General features: G+C 40.1%; 1 long non-coding RNA gene across 1 annotated transcript; it reads left to right on the forward strand.

Annotated features, from left to right (window-relative positions):
* The first annotated feature begins 929 nt into the window (after positions 1-929).
* On the forward strand, positions 930-13,581 carry LOC134516549 (uncharacterized). The gene is made up of 3 exons (XR_010071354.1): positions 930-1,240; positions 11,684-11,783; positions 12,728-13,581. It is a non-coding gene; the product is annotated as an uncharacterized LOC134516549 (long non-coding RNA).
* Positions 13,582-23,019: the final 9,438 nt, after the last annotated feature.

Here is a 23,019-nt window from a genome sequence, read left to right on the forward strand (position 1 = left end):
TCCTGTCTGTGTCTGTCTGGTTTCTCTTCTTTCTTTCTCTGGATCCTAATTCATCTTTTTCCTAATTCATCTTTTTCCTAATTCATCTGTATTTTCTTGCATTCCCATATGTATCTGTGGAAATCTTATATGCTCTGCTCTGGGAGAATTTATTAAAATTTTGCTCACTGAAGAACCATCTCCACCTCCATCTTTGCATATGGCAGTTAGATAAATAATAGGGAAAATATTCTGAAGTAAAGAGCTGATGAAAAATCAGAAACCTTCATTTTCCTAAACATTTGTTTGAATGAATCTAGGTCTTGTTAGGTCTGTTTTTATACTTATTCAGTCCTCAGAGCAGCCAGGCATCAGTTCAGTCTGCATAGCCAATCAGAACAATTTCACAGCACATGGTCATTTGGAGGAAATAAATTCTCCATTGACAACTCTGCAGGTTTTTCTCTTGAGTTTTGTTGGCGTTCTGCAAAATAAAAGGCTACAAAGAATGAATGGGTTAAAAACTGGGCTCAAAAGCCAGTACTCAATAGTTTCTACTCTACCTGAAAGCTGGTTACAAGTTCCTCAGGGTCTATTCTGGGACCTAGCTCGTTTAATATCTTTATAAATGACCTGGAAACAGAATGCAGTCCCATCAAATTTGCAGATTACACCAAATCAGAGGATGCAGTTCATATGCTTGAGGGCATGCTGCCTTTGAAGAGGTTACTGAGAAGACAGAGCCAGGATCTTCATGGAGGTGCACAGTAGGGGAACAAGAGACAATGGTCATACATTGAATCAGGAGAGGTTCGAGCTGGATATAAGGAAAAAAAATCACCATAAAAAAAAATTAAGTACCGGAACCTTGCTGTATCCTTGGATACAGCATTTCAGGACCAGACTAGACAAAACCTCAAGCCTAGTCTGAGTTCAGTGTTTATCTTGCATTGAACAGGACATCCCAGGGTCCTTTCCAGCTTGAATTGTTCTGGGATTCCAGTGGCAATTTCCCCAAAGGTTGTTGATTATATTTCCAGAAAGGGAAACCAGCAGTGTTGTGAGCTGTTTAGCTCACACTGTTCTTTACAGTTACTGCTGAGGATGATGCAGAATGAGACCTTCAGCCTGAGAAGCTGAAACTTACTGATTGTGATTTCCTAACAGATTTCCTCAGTGGAATTCTGTGGTGTTATAGAAAGGACCTGCAGGGAGCCGAGGGTGCAGTCAGCTCTAGTCCCGCGCTGAACTCACAGCTTTGGTAAGATGCTTTAGTTGATTTTTTTCTTTTTAAAAATTCTATTGCAGTCGGGATTGATTGTGGTGAATAGGGACTTTATGTGAAATAATTTACAAATGCTGACAACTATATGTCTTTAAATTATTGTTTTTGTTAATAAGTGTGGGCAGTTTTTCTGGCCTCTGACAAAGACACATAGCGTCTCTGAGCACCCTGCCAGTCAGCGTCCCTTTCTGAATATTTGCAGAATTAGCTTAATAATAGAAACCTAAATAAGTCATGTGCAGATTATGACACTGTACCATCATTTGGGAAAGCAGTTACTGACGAAAAATGGCAGAGCAGGTATGTATTCCCTGCTGTCTATCTGTAATTAGAGTTGAGTGAGAAGCAGAACCATGCTGTTCCAAAGAATATTGATTTGTTAATGTTCGTTGCTATTTTGTGTTCCCTGTGTAAGAACAACGGAAAGCTCTTTCTGTTCGTACTAGCCTGAATCGTTTAAAAATAATATTGCTTTTCTATAATAATGAGTATATTTATGTGTGTCTCAGATCCTGTTAGAGGCTACTTAGCATATGGAAGAATAACCTGCAATAATTAAGAGGCACACTGATGTGAATCTAAAAGGAAAATAATAGTGAGAGACTAAGGTGTTTATTTAATTTAGGTTACCTGCTCACTTAGGAGAGAATTTGACTGTGATGTGTGTGTCTAGGGGGTGAACTTTTAATAGCTAGGGTACTTAACTAATGGAACAATTTACAAGAGTATGAAGCGGATTGTCTGTTATTCCAAGACCTACAAAATGAAAAGGTATTCTAAAATTTATTCTGTGGCAAAACCAGATCCAAGGAGAGAATGGCAGATGTTCTGTGGGGTGTGTCATGCTGTCTGATCAGATAGACGGTGTATTGCCTTCCATCCCTTGTACTGTGCATCAAAAATACTTATGAAAAATAAATGTACTACTGCAACGTACAAAAGAAATGAATTGTACAAAGAGGTATTTCCCATGGCTACCTCTAAAGGGAGAACAAGCACACATGGAGTTAACATGAATAAGAAAATATTACTGGAGCTTTCTAACCCCCTACAAGTTCTCTCCAGCTAACAGATGCTACTTTAGCCAGAAAATACCATGTGCTTCTCAAAAAGGAAGACAGTCTGAACCTTCACAAGATTTTTATAAGCTTAGGCCAAGAATAATTTACAATGTGTTACTTGGCTGACTAATGTATATTATATGAAGCTATGGTCTGAGTCTGCTTCTGTTGTATCAGTATTCTGATGGCAAAAAATGGTTGTCTTGCATTTGATGAGTGTTCCACTTAAATTTACATCAGAGGTCTTTAGCACTGGGCCTGTGTGCTGCTGAAAAGTGTTGGTTCAAATTAGGATGTGAGTTATCCCTCTTTAACACTGGTTTTCAGTATGACAGCTGATGGAAATAGTGTGCAGATGCTGATGTCAGAAAAATAAAACCCATAACGGCGAGCTCTATGGCTCCATACCTAGCATAGAGTTGTTTTGAGCCATTACTTTCTTGTTTACGAGCTCATCCTGCACTACTCCTTTGACAGGGAAAGCATGAAGAGGTGTAGGAGAAAAGGAGGTCACAGTAAATGTGATTATGTGCATCGTGGGGCTCAGTTTTATTACATTTGTGATGTCTCCTGGGGTCTTTTGAAATTATGGAGAATCTCATGGTTTGCTGAGAAGTGGCCCAAGCATGTGTCTAGTCTGATAGCTCTGAGTGTTCCCGGGTGTTTTTTACAGGTTTTGTTAGATTTTGGATTAAAAATCTACTTTCTGATTTTTCATACCATTGAGAAAGAGACTTTTATGAAATAAAAAGTCTCTCTTGAGCTGTATGTCTGGTTTGCGTGATTTTGTTGTTGTGGGTTTGTTTTGTTTTGTTTCTTTTGGTTTGATTTGGTTTGTGGTTTTTTTGTTTGTTTTTCTCCATTGGAATCGGAAGAGGGAAGATCTTGTGGTTTGTATGGAACGTCAGTCCAGTATTTCATATCTGTTCGACTCAGCTGAAGAAACAGTTTAGGTCTTGCTAATACAGAGAGATACTTAACAGACTTGAGTAGAAAAGGACTTTGAACATAATTAAACAGTTTTAAAAAGTTGTGCGACAAAGAAAGAGGTTGTCTGTTTCCATACGGCTATAGGAAAAACATCTATAGGAAGCTAATAAATGGTATATAGACATGTATCAGGATAATACTTGATGTTATGACATGGGAACTACATGCACCATGGATGTTTCTTATCAGTTTTATTTATTATTATTATTGTTGTTGTTGTTGTTATTGTATGCTCTTTTTTTGCCTGTGTTGCATGCATATAGTGTCTAATGTTGGTTTCTGATATAAAACTATAGAGTTGGTGACATTCCACTAAATTTCAGCAGTATTTCAAAGGTCCAAACAGTACTGTTTTTCACCTTCTAAAATCTTCTGCCTGTTTATCACATGTCTAAGTGACTTAAGCTGGTACCGTTAGCTTAGCATGAAACTAGAAAAAATGAGTTTAGCATGTAGATGAGTGTACATGCATACAGTTGTTGAGACTGTAAAAAGGATAGTATGTGAAAATTTTGAATAAGTTCATTTTTTTTCAGTATATTCTTTATCTTCTTACTAAAGAGACCAAAAATTCAAAGCATAGTTAACAAAAAAACTTGGACGGTCTCTGCAAGATGAGACAGTTAATGCTGGAGAGGGCACAAATCCCATCATACATTTATGTGAATAATAAATAAAAGGTAATGGCCCATTATCACAAATACACTTTGAGAACAAAGAATGGTTTATTAGGTTTACCTTGTTCTGTCATTATAGCTTTCTTTTGTGAGGGCCATCCAAGCATGTAACCATTGGCGGCTTTATAAAAGATAATAAAGTTTATTAGTATAATAATGGGCAATGAATAATACTTTAGAAATAGAAAATAGGCTGTAAAAAATGGGATAAGGTCAAAATGGTGTTATCAAAAGCTATTGTGGTTTCTTCAAAAGAAAAGGGGACTCTGTGGTCCAGTCTTTTCACCTAGCACAGTACTTAATGGGTGAAAAAAGTAAAAAGATAGATAAATTAAACCCAATAAAAACCTAAAGAAAATGACATTTGGATCATTATCCTGTAGGGGTTTGCTTGTGACTCTGTCTGTTTCTCTGTTTGATGGCTTTTTCTCATATCCCTGAAAGTAGTCTAGAACTTTCTATGTTTTATGGAGGCCAGCCAAAGAACATTTTTGACACATTGAAAATGTGTTAGCACCTTTGTTATACTTGTGTGCTTTCCTCTTGAATGTTTCATATTCTTTCACTTAATTCCTTGCTCATTATGAAGCAAGTCCACTGTAGTCAATGAACAGCATACTGTAAGACAGGATTCTTTCATTTTTTTCTGTGCTGAGGTGACTTTGAAGTTAGTATTACCTCCATCCAGGGGAGAATTCCATGCTTTTGGAATAACTGTCAGGTCTCACAAAGACTGGATTATCTCTCAGGTTTTTTTTCTCCCAGCATGTGGGAACACCTCCATAGAATAAGAAAGAGATCTACACTGGTCAGAGTTAGCAAATGAGTATAACGGGTACACATCACATTTATCCATCAGTTGCAGCTTGGGCAGACTATATATACTTTATCAGTTATGAAAGAGTTTTATGTTTGGCTCAGGTAACACTTTGGGAAATATCTGTGAAACATACTGGGAAAGTCATGAAAATAGTATTGGCTACCATAGCAACATCCAAGCCAGATGAGTTACCAAGTAGGGGCCAATGGCCACATATGTGATCAGAGTGGTAAATTAAAAGAAAGAGAAGGCAAAGAAAGCAGTTTCTAATGCTAATAGCAAGTTTAAATTCCGTTCATTTGAACTGTCTTTCAAAAATAATACCAACCTCCAAGATCTTACAGGAAATCTCTCTTGAAGGGGAGGTAGGTAGGAAACTTGGGAAATCTCACCGTTGGGGGCAGCAGGTAGCAGAAGATGTCTTAGCTTCACTCTAAGACTTACCTTCCTGTCCTGTTTTCAATAGTTTATCTTGCCCTGTATTATGGTATCATACAACTTACCAGATTTCACATATGGACTAACTGTACTTAGTACACTTCCCCTCCTCCCCATAATTTCTTCTGAAATGTCATACATTTTGTGCTTACTGCAAAAGGCTAGATAATGGATTTCTTGCACCAGTAGGTTTTGCCGTTGTAGTACGGGTTCTCACTTTTCCTGTTGCATGCATGGTTCTGTTTTAGAGTGGTCAGTTTATAAAAACTCTGTCCCTTACATAAATAGGAACAGTGCTAATTGAAAAACCACCAAATAGATAGTACACACTTCAGAAAAGAGAGGGGTGAGCATGATAATAGCTCCCAACTTGTCTGAGAGCTCCACTGTGAAACAGGAAAATGGGGTAGCGGGGGGTCCCTTGGCTCGCTGCCAGCAGCAAGTTCAGCAACCTCTCTTGGCTCAGTTCTTGCCATAGTATTTAGGTATGTAAGTAAGTCTGATGCCAGATGTGTATGTGATCTTAGAGTAGGAGCCTCTTTCATCCTGTTACCATTGTTCTATACAGTATGTTGTTCTCTGTTTTTTATTACCTAAGGTAGCAGGAGGAGAGTGAGAATTATGTGGCATCTAGGATGTGTTGCATCCTTTTAGGATGAAGAGATTTTAATGCTTTACAGAACAGTTCCGCTAGCATAATGGTATCGAGACCTGATGGTTCCTGTTGCATGAGGTACCATATAAAACATCATTAGCAAGGTAGACAATTTCAGGGCTCAGTCATAGAAAATTTATTTCTGATTACTTTTTTTCTCCTAAGTTCCTCAACACTGAAAAATAAGTCTGTAGTTCAGTTCCCTGCTAGTATAGCAGTACCACATCTGCCCCCCCTTACTGGCTTGTTGCATAAATACATTAGATATCATGAGGCACTCAAATACTGTTGTGTGATAAATAGGTGGCTGTCTGCATTTTTTTTGTTGTTTTTCTGGGCAAAAGTAGAGGCTGAGGTCTTTTTGGCTTCCTGAAGTACCATTCTGCAGTACCTTGAGATAGAATAACTAGCAGTAGAATAATCTAGCAAGAGAGACAGATTGACATGTCTCTATGAAGCACCTGAAAGTTGTAGTGACATGGCAAGTTGACCTCAATAAAGAAACAAATGTCTCAGAAATAATACAATATGTCCTCATGCTGTGAGCTTTATTCAGACAGGGGAAAAATCAACAAAAGCAAAAAGTTCTTTCATATATTAAAGCCAAACTAACTTAATCCTACATTTTAATCTCCTTTTGATTAGTACTTCTATTAAAAAGGCTGTGGTGGGTTTTCTACCGGTGATGTACAATCTTTCATAAAAAATGTATGGAAATGTATAATGAAAACACAACTCAATTTCGACCTGTTTCATTACCAGACCAGCTCTTGGGAACATTTGACCTAGATCTGCCTACTAATACACAATCTTCATAATGATTCAAGACAAATTTTCATAGTGGATGATGTTCACTTCTGCACTGAGGTCTGAACACCACCTATACCCTTCTTAAATTCTGTCATTCCAGACTTAAACAGTATTTGATTCAACTGTGGCCCTCAAGTTGGTTCTTTTAAAAGGAATTGAATTTGCTTAATGTGAAGAAAGTTGGTGGGGTTTTTGTTTGTTTGTTATGTTTTGGGCGGGGGGGGGGCGGGGGGGACGGTGTTCCTATTTGATAGAGGTACAGTAAGCTTTCCAGAGAGTGTACACAGAATGTCTAATAGATGGGGACTGGGAATGAGAAAAACTTGAATAGATGATTAGAGATTCATGTGAACAAAGCTTTTTCAGTCAAACCATGTTCCAAACTGGAGACAGAGGTCTGTCGTGTGGATCTTAATGAATAAGGAATGCATAGAAACAAATGGCAAAGCTGTTTGTCACCACTGGAGAGATGCTTGTGCTTGGTGGAAATTCTCTCCCAGGTAGGAAATCAGGGAGGCAGCTGCACTCCAACTATCTGCAGTACCACTTTGGGAAGCAGATTTAGATGGTAAACACTTTTGAAACAGCTCATTTAAAATTCTTCTTCTGACTGTCTTGTCTGTGGGAGCAGCACATTGTCTACATGCAGGCTGACTGACTGACAGTCAGGGTTACGTTTGCTAATAAAATAAATGATAATGAAAAATGTGTGGGTAAGTGGCGCAAAACATAGCCCTGGGGGAGGGCCTCTGTTGCGTGCATTGGCACCAGAGTGCTGCATAATTACTGCAATATTTGCAAGTGAGGAGCAACTTCAGTACTGGCATCTTAAAAATGTTTTTAATATATTGCCATGAAAAAAATTTAGTCCAAAGTTAGCATTTATCTGTCTTTGTGGCTCAAGGACTCGATTCTGATTTGATGCCAGTTTCATGGCAATGGAACTAAAAAGTGTACTAAAAGGAGTGAGCTCCAAATCAGAACTTTTGGGGGGAGGAAGGGGAGGGCTGGGGGTTGGTTACGTACAATGGGGTTCATTCTGTAGATTCTTGGTTTTGGGAAAAGGTCTACTGGGGCTATTACTGGGTAAATTTCATGAGCCACAGAATCCATGCCTTATTTTAGAGGATATCACAGGGAACAAACAAGCAAACTAAAACCTGTATCCGAAATATTTGTGAGGGCAGGCAGGGAAGTGAATGAATATTTAAAGAAGGAAAGATGCCTGATGCTAAATGAGATTTGGAAATAGCTGGAGAGTTGGTGAGATGAAAAGATATGAAGGCTAGCTTAGAAAAGTGATGGACATGGTAGAGCTCCAATCCCAAAAGGGGCATCAGAGAGTTCTAACAGTAGCGAAGACTAGGCTTGCGCACACATAAGCGAAATCTTATGAAAGAAGAGAACTAAAGAGGTAAGTGGATAATCTAAAGGAAAAAAAAGTCTTTCAGCGAAACATCATGGAACATTTTCTCATGCGTAGGCTGTACCACCGCTAGCGAGTGGGTTTGCACTGGTTGCAGTTTAGTTTGCTGTTGTCTTCATTGTGTTTTCATGGGAAAAAAAAAAAGAAAAAGAAAAAGAAAAGAACTGTCCTACCAACAAAGCCAGTTAAGGTATGGGACTGTATTTCTCAAAACAGAATACCTGTTCTCATATTATAAACCCTCAAGCACATGCTAAGAGCTACTTTATCCCGAGCTCCAGGTCTTCCTTAAGAAAGGACCTGGAAAGATTTTACTTTTTTTCTTAGAATTGTAGAATAATTTAGGATGAAAAGGATCCCTCGCAGTCACCTATCTCGGTTGGAAACAGATTCATCTAGGTCAGACTTCCCAAACTTCTCCATCCATGTTCTGAATATCTCCAAGGACGGAGATTATGCATCTTTCATGGACAACGTGATGCAGTATTTGACCACCCTTCTGGTGGAAAAGTTCTTCCTTACAAGTAAATAGCATTTCCTGTTTTCCAGTCTGTTTCCTTTGCCTCTTTTTCTGTCACTGGATACTCAGAGAAGAATTTTTCTCTTTCCTTTCTGCATCCTCCTATTCAGCATTTGTTGGCCATTAAGACCTCCCTTTAGTCTTCCCACATCTGAACAAACCCAGTTCTCTCAACCTCTCCTCATACTTATTGTAGATCTTAGTCCAGGTTCATGTGGTCTGGATAGATAAGGTGTGGTGAGGACTGGGTACCCTACAGCCCAAGCTACCAGGTCTGTCCTGAGTTCAACTTTTCCTAAGTATAGCAGAGGTAATTTTCAGCCAAAGCTCAAAAGCAGTAAACAGGAACATGAACAGAAGTATATTCCGCAGCCCTTTTCTCTGCTGTTATGACATTTCCTTGGCACCGTTTGATTTAATAATATAGACATGCCTGGGGTCTGTTCCCAGAAACACAACTTAAATGTATGTACTGTTATACTGCCAGAACATTCCCTGGCAAGCTTTTGGCCCAGATCAACCTTTATGCTCTCAAATATTTGCCATGAACTAACTGTTCAGAAGTTAGCCTCCGTCAGGGACCATTATCAATAGCTAGTTAAGATATCACTACCCAGCTTAGAATAGTGTTTAGTAATAGGAACGTGGGCTGTTCTGTGCCAGTTTGCCTCAGTGCTAGTGAAGATTAGAAGATGCAGAAGCTTTCATGTTCCAAGGGATTTATAGTTTTCAGGTATAATTTCTTTCCTTGCTATTGACTTGTTAGCCATTAGGTTACATTATTTTTCTATTTCAACACAAGTTCATGGAAAATCATGCACCTGTCAGGCAGATTAATCCTGATTCTCAAAATGCTCAAAAACCCCCCGATCTGTGCCTGCTTTATTTTCTCACTGCATTCAGGTTATACTTAGACATTGAGACTGTGTGTAATGGAGCGTTCCACAACCCAGGCACTGGTTATGGAAAGCATTCTGGAAAACACTGTAAGAAACAAGAAAATATCAACCACATATCAGAGCTGAGTTGGTATTACAATTTGATCAGGTCTGGTCTGATCTGATGGCTGACCCTGCTTTGAGCAGGAGATCGGAGTGGAGACCCTCTGAGCTCCCTTCCACCCGAGTGATTCTGTGATTATGATAATTATCAGTTGCACTGAAGCTCACACAAATAGTGTAAGAAAGGGAAATGGCATATCACTCAGGGGCTGATGTTATGAGCTGTCTTCAAGTGCTAAGTTCTCTTAACTCATACTGATTTTGACAGGAGTTGAGATAACTCTGCGAGTTCTGGGATAAACATCAAAAAGTTCAATCCAGTAGATATTTAAATCACAAAGTACACTTCTAATTTCAGAGTGGATCTAAAATTGCATTAAGTGTAATGAAGAAGCATCAAACTCTCAAGATAAGGATTTGCCTAAAAGCGGTTCCAGCTGTGGTAATTGGAGAATGTTGTTCAGACTGATTATGGAAAATAAGTTACTGATGGGATGGGCATTTCATTCTCCATGAATCACCAAGCTGGGGAGGTCCAGTTGTATCCAGTTCTGAGCTCCCCAGTTGAAGGACAGGGAACTGCTGGAGAGGGTGCAGCAAAGGGCTACCAAGATGATTAGGGGGCTGGAACACCTCTCTTATGAAGAAAGGTTGAGGGATTTGGGTCTTTTCAGTCTGGAAAAAAGGCGACTGAGGGGGGATCTTATCAACGCTTATAAATACTTAAAGGGTGGGTGTCAGGAGGATGGGGCCAGTCTTTTTTCAGTAGTGCCCGGGGACAGGACAAGAGGTAATGGGCACAAACTTGAGCATAGGAAGTTCCACCTAAACATGAGGAGGAACTTCTTTACTTTGAGGGTGGCAGAGCACTGGCACAGGCTGCCCAGAGAGGTGGTGGAGTCTCCAACTCTGGAGACATTCAAAACCCGCCTGGACACCTTCCTGTGCAGCCTGGTCTAGGTGACCCTGCTCTGGCAGGGGGGTTGGACTAGGTGATCTCCAGAGGTCCCTTCCAACCCTACCATTCTGTGATTCTGTGATTGAGGCAGTGGGTTAGTGGAGATGGTATAGCTATAAAAAATGTTCATATCGTGGGTAGGTACCACCTCATTACTGTGGACAAACCTGAGCTTTTCTGTACTTGCTAGATCTTAAGACAGGGATTGAGGTAACTGAGAAACTAATTTTTTTGCTACTTCCAGCCTTGTTGACAAAACAAAATTTAACCTACCCAAAAGAAATTTACCTTCAAATATCCAGTGACATTTTGACTCAGAGCCATTCATAACCTGAACCACAGGACACCTATGCAAAATAGCCTGGTTAGTATACATGCCAGAAATAGTAATTTTAGTTAGTAATATATATGGATTGCAGGAATAAAATAAACACAGGGTTCAGTGGCTGGAGGAACATCATACAAAGTTGCTCTCACAGAGGCCATAGGTAGACAGAGCTTCATTCAGTGGTCTGCTCTCCCTTCTTCAGGTTGATTATTCTTTTCGCTCTTCCTTCTTTTCCCCATTTTGCTTCTACCGCTATTTATGCAGCTGCAGAGTGAATCAGATCACAGAACTGATCAGATTAAAACCATTTTCTTTTTGCTGAGTTATTTTTAACCTGGCCAGTTCTCTGATTCACTGCTCGGCTGCACAGACAGACACTGGTACAACTGAGTGGGCAGTGCTGAGATCAGGTATGAGCAAGTCATTAGAGGGGGAAAAAGGTGAAGCCATTAAAGTTGAGGCACTGTTACAGAAAAAAGCTGGTTGAGTGACAGCCTGAAAACGTGGTTCCAAGGCAATTTAAACCAAACTAAAGCTGAGCTTGCATGGTCCTAGCTTTTCCTTAAACAGCAAAGCAGTATGACCTAGCTTGTGGCATGAGCTTATTCTGCTGGTATAGTGTCATGGTGTCATCATGCAAGGGAAGAGGAAGACTGCTCTAGACCAGATGTTGTAAGGATAAATTCCTGTGGAACCACACCTTTTGTCATCAAAGTGACTTTTACTTGTCATCAGGAGAAGGAGCTGTTACCAGCTGGTGAAGTACTGGAGATACCACCTTTCCTATCCAAAGAGTTGACACAGGGGGAAATTCAGAATTATCCCCTGTTTTGAGGTAAGTGTAACCTTTGATTAGATAGATTCATATCAGTAGGAGGTATTTTGATTTCTGAACAAACTGCTTATCTCCTCAGCACGTTGGTCCAGTTTGTCCTTGGGAGAGATGGGAATGCACAAAAACTGTATGTGCTGTTTTAAAAGCTGGCATCGCAGATGTTCGAAAAGAATGAAGTACCTTTCAGTAATCACCCATAACCAGTACAGCAGAGATGCTAAACCTGGTTATGCAGGTCAATAAACCAAGGTGCACATCCCAGAAAAACTTCTGCCACTTAGGTCCAGCTGGGGACCAAGTAGTCTGGAAAACTTAAAAGCCCCGTTTCCTTCCAGGAAATGAGGCAGAGCCGTCTCATTTGTTATCACTGAGCAGGAAGTTCCGACTGAATTTGAGGCTACAATTCATTTTGCCATTAAGAAATTGTAGAGGTTTGAGGTGGTGGTATCAGAACCCCGTAGGTTCTAATTCTGCAGCAGCCAGCAAAATAGCCTCGCTGAGGGAGACGCAGACAGTTTCTGAAAGATTTGACGCACCAGATGCATTACTACAGTTGTTCAATTTCAGCAAATTGGCATTCTCCAAAGGAAAACCATTGATTCAGAACATTGCCAGCTACTGCTAATTAATGAAACAGCGTCTTCAATGCTAGTATTTTCACCTTTAAAGGGAGGTTGACAAACCTGAAAGGGTTCAGAAAAGAGCTATACAAATTAGTCAAGGTCTGAAATATTCTGCTTATCACAGGAGATTAAAACTCACTCTGACTTGAGAACAAGGAGTTCAAGAGATGCCTTGCTATAAAAGTACCTGAATAAGGAAGACAAAGTTTCATAGCAGATGCTTTTTTTTGATTTAGCAGACAAAGCAAATTTCTGGACACTGAAGTGAGAAAAATTCAAGCTACAAACATGATATGTCTTTTTTTTTTTTTTTTTTAACAGGGTGCATCATAAATCACTGGAGCAGCTTATTCTGAGTTAGAGAGGTTTCTCCATCACTTGGATCCTATAAAGACTGGCGCTGTTCCTGGTTGATTTTCCTCCACGTCCACTAATGCATTAGAAATACCTCCAAGGGAAGGAAGAGCTCCCCCCTGCCCCACTCCCTGGCCCCAGGTCCCACACCCTTGCTAGAACGGGCTGTTTGCTATGTCATGACTTTTTTTGTGGGGCCTGCTCACATCACCGCTGACAGCTCTGGGTTGGGAACTGAACAGAATTGCTGCCGCTGCGCTGGCGTGAGAGGCTGGCCTTGCCCCTCCGCAGCGCTGGGCCGGCTGTGGTAGCATGCTGTGTAGCATATGCTGTACCCAACTGGACGCTTTCCAAGTTCATTCACTTACCAGGATAGAAGTCAAAGGAAGAGTGTGGCTTTGTGCTGCTTCTTACCCCAAATGGTATCATTGTACTGCAATTGAACCTTAAAAGCTGATAGGAAGGGCGAGTATGAAGACATGGTAGAAACAGAGAATAGAATCAGTCTTGACTGCTTGCGTCACAAATGATGTGTTGTTGTATAAAAAATTACTAGTTGTTGGCAATGGCCCTATCTGTCAAATTCAGTAAGTTTTGCTGATTTACTGTAGATGAGGAACCGTCCCTTTTGTTTGTGTTTGTGTCTGCATCTGTGATTTGCAGTCTCACTAGAAAAAAAAAATCAAGAAAAGCAGCATGGATGAAAAGTACATTTACAGCTGTGTATTCAGTTAGGTGAAAAGATTGAATGGCTGAGACATGAGAGATCAATGGACGGAGACTGGTCTTATTTAAACCTCTATTAATGTTTTGGGGACTTAGAGCCTCTTAATGAAACATCCAGGGAATAAATTAAAAGTGATAGGAGAAAGAGCACAAAGAAGCAGTCCTCTTTCTAGAATAATATTCATCCGGGACACTGCTGGCTGAAACTTCCAGGGAAGTATGGGAATGTATTTAGTTAGTGAAAGAAAACTGAAAAAAAAATTAAGAAACATTGATCCTCAACTAACTTGAAAAGGGAATGGGTTGCAAATTAGATCCGACTTTTCAAATAGATGAGGATGAAAAGCAAACAATTGAACTATGTTAATCCACTAACTAGGTAGAATTCTTCCAGCTAAATGATGTTTTATGCTTTCAGATTGTCAGATTGAGTTATTTTATGTATAATTCTAATAATTCTGTTATATTCTTTTTTTTTCCCTTTTTCCTCCACTCTTCATCCTAATTTTGACAAAGATAAGACATTTCTCAGAGGCTTGAATTTCAGGCAGATTTTTTGCTGGTGATCATCTCTTTAATTTTGTTCCGACTATATTTTCAGGAAGGTATATCTAAATTTGTAATGTCATATGTGGTATTCTGTTTGCTGAAGGCAATCATTCTCATGATGAATTTGTATGTGTGGGATGAAAATATGCACATCAGCTTCATCAAGTATTCCATTAAAATTGGACCACAGAGCTCAGCAACACACAGCAAGGTGCAGTGGTGAATTTCTGTTGGATTGCACAAATATTTGGATTTAGATGCATGTTGGCAAGCAATCAATTAATTTTATAAACTGAAAGCCTCTCTGTACCAAAAGAATAGGAAAGCGTTGCTCCTCTCACCATACTGGGGGGAAAGATTATAGAGTGAACCTGCTAAAATGGAAATAGTTTTGTAATTAACCCGAAGAATGTGAGAGGGGGCCTTCCCTTCCCTTCCCTTCCCTTCCCTTCCCTTCCCTTCCCTTCCCTTCCCTTCCCTTCCCTTCCCTTCCCTTCCCTTCCCTTCCCTTCCCTTCCCTTCCCTTCCCTTCCCTTCCCTTCCCTTCCCTTCCCTTCCCTTCCCTTCCCTTCCCTTCCCTTCCCTTCCCTTCCCTTCCCTTCCCTTCCCTTCCCTTCCCTTCCCTTCCCTTCCCTTCCCTTCCCTTCCCTTCCCTTCCCTTCCCTTCCCTTCCCTTCCCTTCCCTTCCCTTCCCTTCCCTTCCCTTCCCTTCCCTTCCCTTCCCTTCCCTTCCCTTCCCTTTTCCATTTTTCCCTTTTCCATTTCCTTAAAATGTTCTAGCAGCTCCACTATGTAGGTGGTTAGTTATCCTACATGGCTACTCCAAGAAGACTTCAAGGATTGACTTAAAAGGAGGGACCTCTCCTCTGCTGTGTCTTCACATGAGACATAAGAAAACACGAGAAAAAGCAAGTATTACATTTACAAAAAGAGATAGAAAGGAAATGAGATGCAGTGATGACCCAAGATGTCATATTGAATATTTGGGTTCTTCACTTTTAAAAATAATTATTTCTTCCCTTCTGTGTTTACGAGTTGGATGCTCAGCTATAGTTGATCGAAATGTAACCATATCGTAACCCACAGAACTGCCCTTGTTCGCTCTGTCTGAAGTTCACTACAATTCCCCTTTCCTGTGTCCTGGCTGTTTCTGCCTTGTCTCTCTCCTTTCTTTCTCTGGGCTCCAATTTTCTTCTTTCCTCTTCCCACTCCCTTTCTTCCTCCTCATAACCCAGCTTTTAGGTTGCCTTTGGCCATCTGTATTTTCTTGCATTCCCAAATGTAGCATTCTCTCTGGAAATCCTGTATGCTCTGCTTTGACTGCTGGCAGCAAAGAAGAATTTACTCAAATTCTGCTCACTGAAGCACCAGCTCCACATGGCCATCAGGATTTGACTAAATTTCACTTTGCTGCCAGCACTCAGAGCAAAAAGCTGCATCAAGAGAAAACAACAAAAGCTTTAAGCTCTAGAAGGATTTTCTGAACAAGAATTAGTTCATTTATATGATGTACCTTACATAATATCAAAAGAAACGACATAGCTGCTGGGCTATTAGATTCGTGATTCTTATTCTTCATCAGTATTGTAGAAGCTACTGACCTGACTCTACCTCATGCCATTTTATTGCTATGAAACAATTCATTTTATAAAACTTGAGCTTTAAAAACTTTTTCTACTCTGGTCCTTCTGTGATACTAGATGTTAATTAATGGCATTGCTTCATTTTTCCTTGTGTAAATGAACATACATAATTTTAATACGTTGATAACATTCCAAATATGTTTAAAGATTTTGCTGTGCTGGAGAACACAATGGCAGCTGGTATGGATGTGTCGGAAGCGGAATGACCAGCTCTGGTTGCAACAGAAGTCTATGGTGGCAGCACAGGTATCATGATCCTGTTTGGAGCCCTGGGAAATATCTGGAATTCTGCCTTACGTAGCTACAGTGCTGCCAGTACAGGACTGAATTAATGCAAATCTGAACTACCTGAGTTACAAACAAAAAGCGTCGTTTACACATCCCTTGGACTCCAATGGTAAGTGTAACCTTTAATTCTGAATCAGGAATCTTTTTTGGGATTGGTCATATCACTCACAGAATACTTTTTCTGTCCTCTAGCTGCAGCTACTTCTGGCACAAATATGGAAACTTTTGGGCTAAATAGAAAACTTGTTCTCCCCTCACGCTTCCAAGAGTCTTTTCCGACCCAGTGTCCATACAGAATTTTCATAGACTGCAACTGGAGAGCAAACCACAGCCAAAGCAAATTCATTTCTCAAACAAGATGAAAATCCATGTAAATAGTTTTGTTACGTTTGCTAGTCTTTGTCATGTGAGTGACTCCCTGACAGATGATGCAGTCTGCAATAGGACACTTTGGGAACTTAGGTCATATAGGCAGGATAAAAAAGTAATTGGCAGAAAGATTCTCTGCAGACTTATGCACAACTTTGGCAGCAGCTGCTTCAATTTTCAGCTCCCTTTTCCATTCATTGCTTCAAAGCAACAGAAGAAATAACCTCTACTCTTGTGTACTTTCAGTGATGTAATTCTGCCATGATGATGGAAGAGAAGAAAAATCAGACTGGTCTAACCTAGGAAATGCAATTCCTGAATTACTTAGCAACTGAATGTGTGGGGTTTAAAATGAATATAATTTCTTCTTTTTTTTTTTTTCTTTTCTTAAAAAAAACTGTGTGATACCCAAACGCAAATATCTAGAGTTTTGAAACTGGGGCTTTTTAGATTCAATAGCACACAAACACAGTCCTGAGTGTGAAGATGATGTGCCTTAAGAACTTGTTGATGGTATAAATTGTTATTATTACTAGTGCAATAGCTTTTAGAAGACTCTTGCTCCATCCTCCAATGGGATACCATTCAATAAGTCATTGCAATGAAGGAAAAAGCCTTCTAGTGAAATCTAAAATGCCAAGATAAGTAAGATTCGAAAGAAAAGAATAATGACTGTCCCATTTACTGGCAGGGATAAGAGGCACAAATCCTGATGGACTGTTTAAGCAGAATTTACGTGATGGGTTCAGGACATTGCCCAAAACCCCTTTCTTCATTCCCTGTATCTAACTCACTGCAGGGATTTAAGTTTCTGATGATGTCCACAGGTTCACAGCGTCTTGGCTGAGCTTAGCATCGAAGTGCCTATGCAACATGTAAACATGTTTCAATCCATAAGGAGGTACTCCTAATCAGTGGTCATCAGTCACTAAGATCATCAGGATTTCAAAGAGAACAAAGAGAATCTTTTGAATAATCACCTTGCAGAGATGTGTGTTGTGAGCCTGCCTCAAACCCAGGGTGCCTGAACTGACACTCCAAGCAAGCTTCAGACTTTAGGAGGAGTCCAACTCTAATCTGTAGAGGAAGTGGGGAACACTACCATGCTGGGGGACTGGCATCATATAGTATTGTACTGGGCATATTTGGACTCACAATTCAGTGCTTGGCCTTGCCAAGGAAAGAATCTGCTCCACAAAGAATGTTGAGGTAGATTCACTTGCACAAAGATTTATTAGCAGGGTCCATAGATGATGGCATACATTGACTAAAATGGTGAAAGTTAACTTTATGGAGAAAAAGAAAACAAAACCAAAAAAGCTAACAGGACAAAGAGAAAGTAAAGCTTCCCCTTCAGACCTAGCATAGCACAAAGAGGGGGAGGGAGCTGTTGCCGGATATGCATCCTCTCCTGGGCATCTTCTACGGTACAGCAGGGTCCCCACATAATACTTTCCCCATAGTAACTATGTAGTTTGCGTTATGGCACACCAACTCCCTTTTGGTAGTGCCTGCTTGTACCGCCTGTTAGTACTGATTGGAGCATGCTGTGATAAGAGCGCAGTGGTGAATAGTTAAGGGTTGTGCAGGCCAAGTAGTGGGTCCCCTAGTATGAACCAAAAACTATAATCAAAAGGTAGGGAAAGAGCAGGGAAGGAGAGGCGAGTCTCAGCCAGTGGCAACTGGAAATCCCTCTTACTGGCCGAGGGATCTAAACACTAGACTGCAGAGTTAGACTCCATCTTGCTGGCTGCATTGACTCCAGGCACCTGCAAAGTTCTCTCGTAGATATTTTCTCTCAAAGCGTTAGTAGAACTTAGGCAAAACTGTCATTTAGGAGGTCTGTAAAGGAATCACGGTCTTTTGGCCTCGCTGCACGCACACATAATTCATTTATTCCATGCATGCCAGGCAAGGCCTCTTTTGCAGCAATAGTACCGAATCCTTCCCAGATGAGCCCAGATAAGCAACAAGTGGACAAGGTACAGGCAGCCACTAAACTTTGTCAGGTTTTGGCATGTAAAATAAAATGATGCTGAATGATGACATCATAAACAGCAGCAGGTACTTACAGCCATGTGAATGAAAAGAAAGGCACCTATAATTATTACCGTAAGTGTACCTGAAATAGTGATAAATCAGGCAGGAAGTATTTCTTTTCTTTAATTGTGAAAACAATACTTCCAATAGTCCTGATGGCATTAGATTTCTACTTACGTTTCCCTTGAGATTGATTCCTTCCTTCTCAGAACTGTATTTGTTTAGAACTTCTGGTCCCTGATATTTTAAGCTTTTCGATCTTTAAATTTGTTCAGCTGGTGAGAAATGTCTTTATGACCATAACAGCCTCAAAAGTTGTGGATAGGGAGTCAGGGAAAAATAAAAATATTGAATTATTGAACAGGGAAAGTAGTCTACAGCACCTATTAAAGGCAGCAGAAAACATACACATGAAGAGTTTTATTCCCTACAAAACGGTATCTATGCTTTTAGCCTAAATATCCAAAGATACTATTTTCAAAATGTTAAGGGAAGTATGGAAACATTCCATTTTCTTAAAGAGACATGATTGATGTAAAGACTTATTAAGCCATGTCCAATATTCCCTGTTAAATGCTTAATTTTTAGCATCCCATCCTTTACTCAATATCATAAATAGGAGCCCTTTCACCTGTGTAGTTGATCAGTGGATCATAATGTGAGAGAGTTTTCCTTGAGACTCAGCCTAAACTTTTTTTTTACTCTGTTCTCTCTCTTCATATCCCACAAGCCCATCACCTCACCTATTTCCTGTATTATTACGCTAAACAAGTCCTCTTCATCCTCGTTACATACTTTTCATGTTGAAATGCTTCCTGAACTAGGCTGGAAATTGTTATTGGGATTGTGAAATTAAAAATTATAATAATGCTATTGCACTTTCCCCAAAGTCTACTCAACACAACACCAAGAGTGATCAAAAGCACAGAACCAGTGGGGGCAACAGCAGAGCCTTTCCCAAAGGCCAGCCCTATGTCTGATATGAACAAGTTGTCAGGAAAGAGGTCTTCAGGAGCCTGAACCTTCCTCTGAGAACCCCTTTCCAGCCCCATGCCAACTGCAGCTCTATGCTTTGACTGTCTCCCAACCCTAATCCTAACTGAGCCTGAGACCAAGGTTCCCAGACACACGCAGGAAGAATTTCTCAGAGAAGAGTTCCTTTTGCAGTCCATTGCTTCTTCCACTCCTTCCCTGCTCTAACTGCAGTTTTATTCTTTTTCTCTTTCCCAACCTTAGCACTACACCTTAACACTATACCTAGGACACTGCCTTGGCTTATTTTGAGCCCATGTCCCCAGTCACTGTCTCATTCCAGTTGCCTCTCTAGGTTCTGTCTCCATCACAACTCCTGAGCTGAAGTTAGGTATTGTTGGGAGAATGAAAAGCCTTGAGCTGTTAGTTGAATGGGGCTGGGAGGGGCTGCCAAAGCGAGTGCTGAGCTTCAGAGTTCTCTCCCGAGAACCTTTTTATCTTGCCATGGATAACAGTCTTGGGCTAAGGCCAAGCCCCAACCTTAGCTCTAGGTTTAGGTTTAGGATTCATGTTAAGGTTAGAGTTCAGATTAGGATAGGCATTTTGAGATAAGAAGAGCCCAGAGCAGCACCCAAAGTGACGGTATGAAGGAGCTTTCAGAGGACAGGCACATGGAGGGATTCAGGAAATGTATGGAAGCAAAGAGATGGAAATTTTTCGGAAATCTTTATAGTTATTTGTACCCCAGTCATTGGGGCTTGCATTTGGGTATAGCATGAATTTTTGTCTAGCTGAATATGCATAGTATTTTGACTGAAACATGTATCTTGAAAGTATGAGGCATCCCTGCGTATGTTGTCTTTGACTGCAAGCTATTCCTGTCTCACTAGCAGTCTCTTACTGAAGCAAACCGGGTGTGTATCAATACATATGTTCCTGACAGAAAAATAATCAATGTAATGGAAGCAGTTTATATCCCAGAAGAGGTCTTTCTGTCTGAGAGATTCCAGACCATGGTAATGGACATTTATCATCTTTGCAGAAGCTTTGAAATATTTCTTGTTGCAGTCTTCTTTTTTATTTCTTTTTTTTTCTTTCTTCTTTTTTTTTTTTTTCTCTAGTCATGTCTCCTATTGAACGTGCGTCTAATCAGGAAGAGATTTTGCAATATAATGAGCTGCAGTGCCACCAATAATTAATGCCATTCAACTTTGCAGCCGTGATTTTCTATTTCCTTTCATCTTTGGTAGTTATTTACCCCTGTGCAAAGTGAGTATAACACTAACAAATCAGATTGCTTCTCAATTTACATATATACAATGCCATTGCTTAGGAAAACAGTACTTACATGAGTAAATGAACAGTTAAACATCTGACTTAGCATTTGCATCTGCAATCATAATAATGGCTTGCATAAGCTAACTGTGCAATTGTGCATGTGTTTTTGTGTATGCACCTGCCTTACGGTTCTCTTCACCTCTGTTACACATATATTTATGAAAATTTAGCATCTAAGGTGTTTTGGTCCCTACTTTTGCTTTTTTATTTAAACGATGGCACCTCTATCAACACCAAGTTCCCAATTATCTTGGGTCATTTATTCAATCAGCGTATAGTCTGAAATAAAGATACCATCTAACAGTTTATCACATCTTTTCTCACAAAAAAAAAGGAATTTTTTTTTTTTATTTCTCTCAGCCAGTTACTGAAAAAGATCAATGTACAGCCATACAGCAAAGCATAACTAGCTGGTAAAATTGTACAGAAACTGACACAGAACTACATTATTGTAAATTAACTGTAAGGACTGATTCTCACTTAAATTGTAAACTGTTCCATCATCTGCCAGTTACATAGTTAAACAGCAGTAGTATTGCACGCAGTCACTCTGCGAATTGTATGCGTTAGGGGAAAAAATACTCTTCAGGATACTCTGACCAATAGCTTAAGGTACAGTTAGTTGTTTAAGCGCGTTACAGAGATCATTCACAGAAAGACCGTGTGCTTTTGTGACCAGCTCTGGGCCTTCATCAGGACTGATGAAATTAAAGGAAAGACTACCAGCAAGTTCAGAGTATTTAGGATTTGTCCCTAGTAGACATCACTAGCAGAGTATAGAAACAAACCTCTGATTGTAGAACAGTACAAACAATCCTATTTCAATATAACATTAAATGTTGCTACTCATAAAGCTTTTGGAAGGTGAACACTTCGACAGATTAAATTATTTAAGCATTTCACAAAGATATGCATTTTTGGCATAATTTAGGCATAATGTAGCTATAGTTATTACCTATAGTTATTCACCTATATTTATTTTTTGCATTCAAGTATTTGTTTTGAAATCCAGTGAAAAGTGAAATTCAGGCAACAGGCACATAGCCTCAGCAGAAATACACCTGCTAGTGGTTATCATTTCAGGTGTAACTTTTTTTATAATAAGGAAAAGGTCTTTTCCCCTATTTTCATTGACCACTAAGAGTAAGCGTGTAATACTTCAGGTTTTGCCATGGAGAGGAGATTCATCGCTCCTGGAACAGCAGATTATAACAAAAAAAAATTACTGTTTTTAACTTTTTTAGTTCAACAAAAAACCCCAACACAAGTATTTTTGAGGGGGGAAAAAAAAAAAGACAGAAAAAACCTACACCTGCTTCCTAGAGAAAGCTGGCCATCAAAGGAGACATAAGAAGGGGGCTGAATCTGAGAAGAGAGAGGGAGAGAATGAATGTGAGCAGATGAACAGGTCAGCCAGTCCTGGGCAGGAGACTGGGATTCACGGAATTGTACTGTCACTGTTACCTCAGAGGGGCAATGTTTAAGAATCTATGGTTGTGATGCTGGTGGTTGAGGAGGACTGCAGTTGGCTATAGCATGTGATGAGGCCAAACTGGAGCCCAGCAAGAAGACGTAAATTGGTAGACATCATACAAAGCTTGTGAGATCTTATTCAAAGTAATGGAGGAGGGACTCCTTGTCTTCTAGTATTGCAGAACTGTCTTTGCCCAGTGGAACATAAGGAAAGGGTGGGTTTTGACCATTGTGTTTACTGTATTTCTTGTGCCTTTGAAGGATGGGGAAGGAAGCAGGGAGCTGTTGTTTAGATAAACAGGGTTCTGTGGGGTAAAGGCGGGGAGAGCGACAGGCAGCAGGCACATTGCTAAATGAACCACAATAATTTGGTCACAAATAATGTCTTAGAAAACTGTGGGAATGGGTACAAAATCTTCTGCGAGGTTACTTATGCAGACTCTGGAAAAGCTGTTTTACTGGAAAAAAGGTATTAATGAAGGTTGCTTAGTGGAGAGCAGGTGGTTCACTAATCATAAATGCTGGATGTAGTGATTTTCTGGATTCCTGAAGAAAGGTCTGTTCTTTCAGAAACTATAAAGAGCCAGTGGGAAGCAACTAGAGTGAATAATCTTTGAGCCCTGGACTGCTATAGCCTCTCTGTAGCCAACTCACCATTTTGATTATCTGGCAGGGAGAGGATTGTAACTCATCCCACACTATTTCTCTCCTTTAAGGAATCCCATTCTCAGAATTAAGGAAGTGTGGCTCTACGTCATCCTACTATGTAACCGTGGGAAGGCTTTCCCTAATACCTCTTCCCCATGTTCTGCACAAAATCAATGGGCTGTCTAGCTTGGATTCTGGTTCAGCAGCTGGATC

This window comes from Chroicocephalus ridibundus, chromosome 5, assembly GCF_963924245.1.
Source record: "Chroicocephalus ridibundus chromosome 5, bChrRid1.1, whole genome shotgun sequence".
Classification (NCBI taxonomy): domain Eukaryota; kingdom Metazoa; phylum Chordata; class Aves; order Charadriiformes; family Laridae; genus Chroicocephalus; species Chroicocephalus ridibundus.